This window comes from Monodon monoceros, unplaced genomic scaffold (genome assembly GCF_005190385.1).
Source record: "Monodon monoceros isolate NGI ecotype Baffin Bay Population unplaced genomic scaffold, NGI_Narwhal_1 Super_Scaffold_2, whole genome shotgun sequence".
NCBI classification, from domain to species: domain Eukaryota; kingdom Metazoa; phylum Chordata; class Mammalia; order Artiodactyla; family Monodontidae; genus Monodon; species Monodon monoceros.
The window spans coordinates 78,791,952-78,798,834 of record NW_021703776.1 but is presented as its reverse complement, the minus strand read 5'-3'; positions in this window follow the sequence as shown (position 1 = coordinate 78,798,834).

Genomic DNA, 6,883 nt, shown 5'->3' with positions numbered 1-6,883 from the left:
CACACACACACACACACACACACACACACACACACACACACACACACTGCTATACAATGATACAGAAATGGAAAGTTAAGCTGGTCATACCGTTTCCTGATCTAGCTGTGGTAAATGCACTTAAACCTCCAGCGTCTTTCTGTTTTAAGTGATAATCTCAGAAAGTCTCCAGCAATCCTTACATCCTAAGAGACTAGGAGCAATGTTTCCCTACAGAAATACAATTGGCATTTACGACAAGACAGTTCTTTGTTATGTGTGACTTTCCTAATATTGCCGCATGTTTAGTATACCTGACCCCCCAGGACCTAGATACCAGTAATATCTTCGAGTAGTTGTCCTAGAGAAAGCTCCTTTCTTGTCATCCCCATCCCCCATATTTCCAAGTGTCCCAGGGAAGCTATGGAGTGGTGCCAGATCAAACAGATTGCGAACCTCCGTAATGTATTATTATTACTGAAATATTCTGGAAAATACAGAGGCATGGCCACTATCTAGAGTCTACCATGTTTCATGAAAATTAGAACATAAAAAGAAACATTCAATCCTAAAATTACAGAATACATACAGATAACTCCCGACTTTAAAAATATTATCCCAAGAGGGTTTTTATATTTTTAATTAGTTATTTGTAACTTTATACACACTTTTCCATATAAACTGTTAGGCTATATCTCCAAAATTTATTTAACAAATCGTAGACTTTTTTTTGAGTGTCTTCCGGTAAGAGATCCTACAGAGATGAATTTGCCGAAGTCTAAAGTGTGTTTCATGTCCTTGAACTATTTCAGTATAATCCAGGGACAATGTGACTTGGGTTGACAAACTCACTGATTGAGATGTGATAGAATATCAATTAGTTTGTGTATCATGAGGTGTATACAACGTGCTCCATGGTGCTGTGTCCTGCTATCAAAGACCTGAGGCTTTACATTAGTAACCACCACGCGGGTGTCTGGTGAGTGAAGGGAAATGACAGGTCTGGATGGCTAGTCCCTCTAGGTCATGGCAATGCCTGGGCAAAGTCCTTTCATGACTGAGACGCCCATGTCTCTCGGATTATTTCCTTTGGAAAGCGATAGAGAAGCTGCAGGAATTTACTTCTGTGTTCACTTCACTCGTTAAATCGAATGCTGTTTCTAGGCAAGTTTACTGTTCCTGCATGTCTAAGAAATAATCTGTTACCTCCTATTTAGGGTTGACATTAATTTTATCTTCAGAAGGAGAAAGGTCTTCTTTATACCTCAGGGTTGCTCTGGAAGAAACTCAGAGCCATCTTATATACAGCAGATACTCATTATAGAGATAATAGCATCAATAACAGCAAATATTTATAGTACTCACTGTATTCCAGAAGTGGAAATAAACATAAAGTGTTAGAAAACAGGTCTTTGTTTTTTTTTTAATTAATTAATTTTATTTATTTTTCGCTGCATTGGGTCTTCGTTGCTGCACGCGGGCTTTCTCTAGTTGCGGCAAACGGGGCCTACTCTTGGTTGTGGTGCGCGGGCTTCTCATTGCGGTGGCTTCTCTTGTTGTGGAGCACGGGCTCTAGTGCATAAGACCTTCAGTAGTTGTGGCTCACGGGCTGTAGAGCGCAGGCTCAGTAGTTGTGGCACATGGGCTCTAGTGCACAGGCTCAGTAGTTGTGGCACACGGGCTGTAGAGCACAGTCTCAGTAGTTGTGGCGCACGGGCTCTAGTGCGCAGGCTCAGTAGTTGTGGCACACGAGCTCTAGTGCGCAGGCTTAGTAGTTGTGGAGCACGGGCTTAGTTGCTCCGTGGCATGTGGAAACTTCCCCGACTAGGGATTGAACCCATGTCCCCTGCATTGGCAGGCATCCATTCTTAAGCACTGAGCCACCAGGGAAGTCCAGGATTATTATTAACATCAGAGATCACTGGTTTTCAAATGTTTTTAATCAAGTAAGAGAATAGAAATTGTAATCATATATTTTAAAGAGTAAAGTAGAAGTGCAGGTATTTTAAAAATCTTTAATAATGAAAGTGTGTAATCATCGCCAACATAGTTCAGAAACACACTAGTAAAATGTTGCAAAAAAATACTCATTAGTTTCTGTAGTTTTTGTTTCCTCACACAAATTATCTCTTCATCTATGATCCCTAATAATTTTCTGTTGACTGTGATGTTAAACTTAATTTTAAACTATTTTTACTACTTATAATATAATATTGACTTTTTTCCAAGCTGGCTGAGGAAGATTTTTAAAAATTATCAAAAGTTCTACTGGCAGGAGTCTTACCATGTGATTCAAACAAAATTTTCAAAAGATTGAAGTCATATAATGCTTAGAGGTAAACTAGGTTTTAACACTTAATATTTTAAAATTCATGCTTTTTCCCTCGTAAGAATAAGTTAAAGATACGATGGTTTAAAAATAAATATTATGAAAATAATGACTGCAAAGGCAGGCATTTAAGCCTTGAATCAGTTGTCCAGGAGGATACATTTTTTTTAATGTTCTCTTAGAATACTATGTCTACTTTTAATTAAATGTCTGAGAAAAATTTTGTATTGTTTTGATTTATCAACAAGAAAGTAAACCTTGCTACAGTAGTCAATATCAATTACATAGAAGAGAATAAACACCAAACCTCTCAAACTGCATAAAAATATTTTTTTCATTGGAATTCAATGTTTTGCTTTAAAAAAAACATAGAGGTGCAGCAGGGCAACCTCAATATAGAATTTTTATTGTTTGGGTAAATTTTAAATCAAATCAAAATTGTATAAAAGAGTTCCATTTTGTCCTAATTCTCTAGAAATACTCTTGTCAGGGAGCCAAAAGGAGACTTCTTTATTGGATGCCCTAAAATTTCGCTTCTTGAGTAATCTCTTCCCAAAAAGCTCCTGGCCCTTCAGAACCCCATGTGGAGCTCATAGAGGCAATGAGCTTCAATGTGTAGTTTCCAATTCTTCATTCATTTTATAGCATTCCTGTTATTTCTTCAGGCAGCTGCAATGGAGGGTGTCAGGATACATTTATGTTTGAAATGGGTACAGAAAAGGAAAAGGAAAAGAACTGTAAATCTGAGCAACTTGATGCTTCTGAAGCCTTACTATCAGGGCTCACTGTAATGTTGATATTTCTTTCTCTGTATTCTTTTAACGTGGCTTGTCTCTGTGCCAAGATGTCTGTAGCTTCAGTTGGAAGACGCAAAGGGTGGGGGGCAGAAGTGACCTGGAGGATCACTCATTCACACATCTGGTGTTTGATGCTGGCTGTTGGCAAAGACATCAGCTAGGGCTATGGGCTGAACACCTACTTGTGACCTCTTTATGTGACCTGGGCTTCTCACAGTGGGGAGGCTGGGTTCTGAGGGTCAGTACCCCGAGTAGAGCCAGATGGAAGCTACATCTTTTTTATAATCTAGCCTCAGAAATCATATAGTGTTACTTTATGGGTTGGAGCAGTCACAAGCCTGCCCAGATTCAAGGATTGGGGAAATAGACTCCACTTCCTGATGGGGAGTGGCAGTTTTGGACCAGAATATGGGTTTTGGGAGTATATGGGACCACAGATATTAATATTACTCTGGTCATTTTGGAAAATACAATCTTTCACATCCTGTAGAAAGGCAGCTCTAATCACTAAATCACTGTCACAGAAAGTCTAAATCTGCTTTAAAGCAGCCGATTCATTTGCTCTAACCTTACTCTCTGCACATGAATAGTGTAAACAGTGTATTACGTGACAGCTCTTTATACACTTAAATTCTGTCACTGAATCCTTCTTTTCTTTATTTAAATACCCTCATTTTCTTTTAAAATCCCTATGGATACACTCTGACTTATCAGTGTGCTTAAAATGTGATATCCCAAAGTGAACACAATATCCCAATGTTTCAGGCCAGGTTTTAGAAAAGAATAAAATAAATTGTGAGCCTTCTTATTCACGTATTATACCTTAGATGGTGTAGCCTAAAGTAACTACCTTTTTAAAGTAAACCACACTATTATCTTAAACTGGGTACGTTGCTAACTAAATCTGATATTTTATTCTGTTGTGAAAGTTCCAGTTTGAGTAATTTCTTTTCTATTTTATTATTTTTCCTCTTCTCCTTTCTTCTTCCCTCCCTCCCTCCCTCCCTCCCTCCCTCCCTCCCTCCCTCCCTCTCCTTCCTTCCTTCCTTCCCTCTTTATTTATTGTTCCCTGAGTTTAGAATGTGAACAAGTATTATTTTCTCCTCCAAATGTTCTTCATAATCAAATTTAGGACAAAATTTATGCTAATTTAGCCTATCAGTTTCTTTATGAAATTATAACACTGCCCTACTCTCAATAAACCATTCTCTCAGGTCATGTACTTACTGGCTCAGTTCTTTATCCATGGAAGATATAAAAATCCATGGCCATGAAAATTAGAAATGAGAAAAAAAATTTTCTGTCACTCGAGGAGGAAAATATATAATGAAAACTGAGTAGTGAACACTAGTTTAAATCCTTTCGAAAAGCCTGCCGTGATTATATAGTTGTGAGTACTCTGTGTTGCGTGAAAAGCTTGCTAGGACTTGACCCTATTTAGATGAATCTTCGAATAATGAACGTAATGATAAGAACATAAATGAAAATAACTACAACTAACACTACAGTCATTTAAAAATACTTATCATTTGTGTATTGTATAAATGATTTTTTACAACAATCATGAAAGGTGAGCATTATAGTATTACTATCCCCATTTTACAACTAACAAAACTGAGCTTCAGGGAAAATGAAATAACTTGTTCGGGATTAAAACAGCTAGTAAGTGGCTCAATTTGGGATTCAACTATTGACAGTTCTAATTCCGTATTGTGTGCCTTTCTAACTATGTAATGGATTTGCCCTTCTGAAGAATGCAGTTGATTTTTTCAAGTCAGTTATCTCATAATAACACAAGGAGTTAACAGCAATGGAAAGATTCTCCAGCTAATTTAAGTGACAAATTTATTGAAAGGATAAGGGTGCTTATATCTGAAAATACAGGAACCATGGTAGTTCTGGGATCCACATTAGGAACTAATGGTCTCTTCTGGGAAGCACCATGGAGATGAATCTGACCAAACTCTTTTCTGCACTGGCATCACTCTGCTAATATTCAAATCTCAACAGAGCTTCGCTGGCCCTGGTTGGGTCATATGCCCACCCTGTGGCTTATGGGAGAGGAGTGTGATTGCAACCCCCCAAGATTGCCATAATAGGGTTTGGAAAGTGGTGGGAGATTCTCTCAAGGGAAGCAGGGATATTATTACCAAGAGAAGGCAGAAGGACCCTGGACAGCTAAAAACAACAGATGTTCTCTGTGTTACCTTTCAGGTTTGCTGGGGAAATTAAATTAGATAAGACATATGAGATGGCTGTGACAATAGTGCTCAAAAAGTTGTTATTATTATAATCATCACTTAAGTAAAACCCAGCAGTCAGTGCCTGACACATCAAACATACAGTTCAAGAAAAATCAATAACATGAATCAGGTTTTCTGTATGGGAGAAAGATTTACCCCACAGGAGGCCAATGCACATACTCCTGCACATTCAGGGTTGTCAGGTAGTAAGCCAACCAGCTAAGCACTTCAAGTGCAGAAACACCAAAAATTGTCTCTCTTGTTCCTTCCCAAGCCAGTGCCTAGACTAGGACAAGCTCCACCAATGGGGAGGCTAGCCTAGGTAGGCAGTGACTATAGGTTTAGAGCCAGAGTTCCTTTGGAGACACCCAAGCAAGACAGTAGCTGGTTCACTGGATGATGCTCAAAGGCATAAAAGGGTCCAATTGGGAGGCATAATCTCATATACCTACAAGTGCTAGAAAAGTGGTGCATGGTTACAGAGCCAATAAGAAGGATGGGTTGGCAGCAATTTGGGAAGGATGTGCTTGATCCAAGGGGGCACCTGATACTCTGTTCCAGCCAATGCAGTGAGGAGGGGAAATGCAGGCTAAGGGTGGTCAGACCGCTTGATTTTTGAAGAACTAGAAATCCTGATTTTTAGGTGAAGTTAGTTTGCAGTGAATTCAAACAGTTAAAAAAATACTTTGTAATCTAACACTGTGCAGGCCAAATAAAACCCATTTGTTGATTCAATTTGTCCCATGGTGGTCTGTTTGCCATTTCTGTTCCAAGAAAGGTTATCAGCCCATAACCTCATTGTCGGTAAATAAGTTCTCTTTGATCACAGTTGTGCACTCCACGGGTTGCTGCATTTTCTACATTATTTTCCCCCTCATGCTGCCATTCATTGCTATTCATATTAGCATGAATTTAATTATAGAGGGGATGTGTCAGGGAGAAGGTGAGAGGGGCAATGGGGAGAATTTTTCTCAGGCAGTGACTCACACTGCTGTACCTATTCTTCAGGCTTAGACCATGAAGCTAAACTACCTCCAGAAACTCAGGCTGAAGAGGGTGGCCACACGTGGTTCTTGGAAAAAGGCGGAAAACACAATTCTCCCCCCACCCCCCAAATCTCTTCAACTACTCCTTCCACAAAATACTTGTGGAGTTGAGAATTGGGGTAAGAGACACTTTTTGTTTTTCTTTTTGTTTTTGTTTTTTGCGGTACGCGGGCGTCTCATTGTTGTGGCCTCTCCCGTTGCGGAGCACAGGCTCCGGATGCGCAGGCTCAGCGGACATGGCTCACGGGCCCAGCCGCTCCGCGGCATGTGGGATCCTCCTGGACCGGGGCACGAACCCGTGTCCCCTGCATCGGCAGGCGGACTCTCAACCACTGCGCCACCAGGGAAGCCCTAAGACACACATTTTTATGTTCAGGTTTTTCTTCTGTGACACTTCCTTCCTTCTTTGTTGAGCTTCTCTCTGTGAAGCTATTCTGGACTACTTCTGCTTTTTGAATGAGATCTCTGCTGGATTTTTATACAGTGATA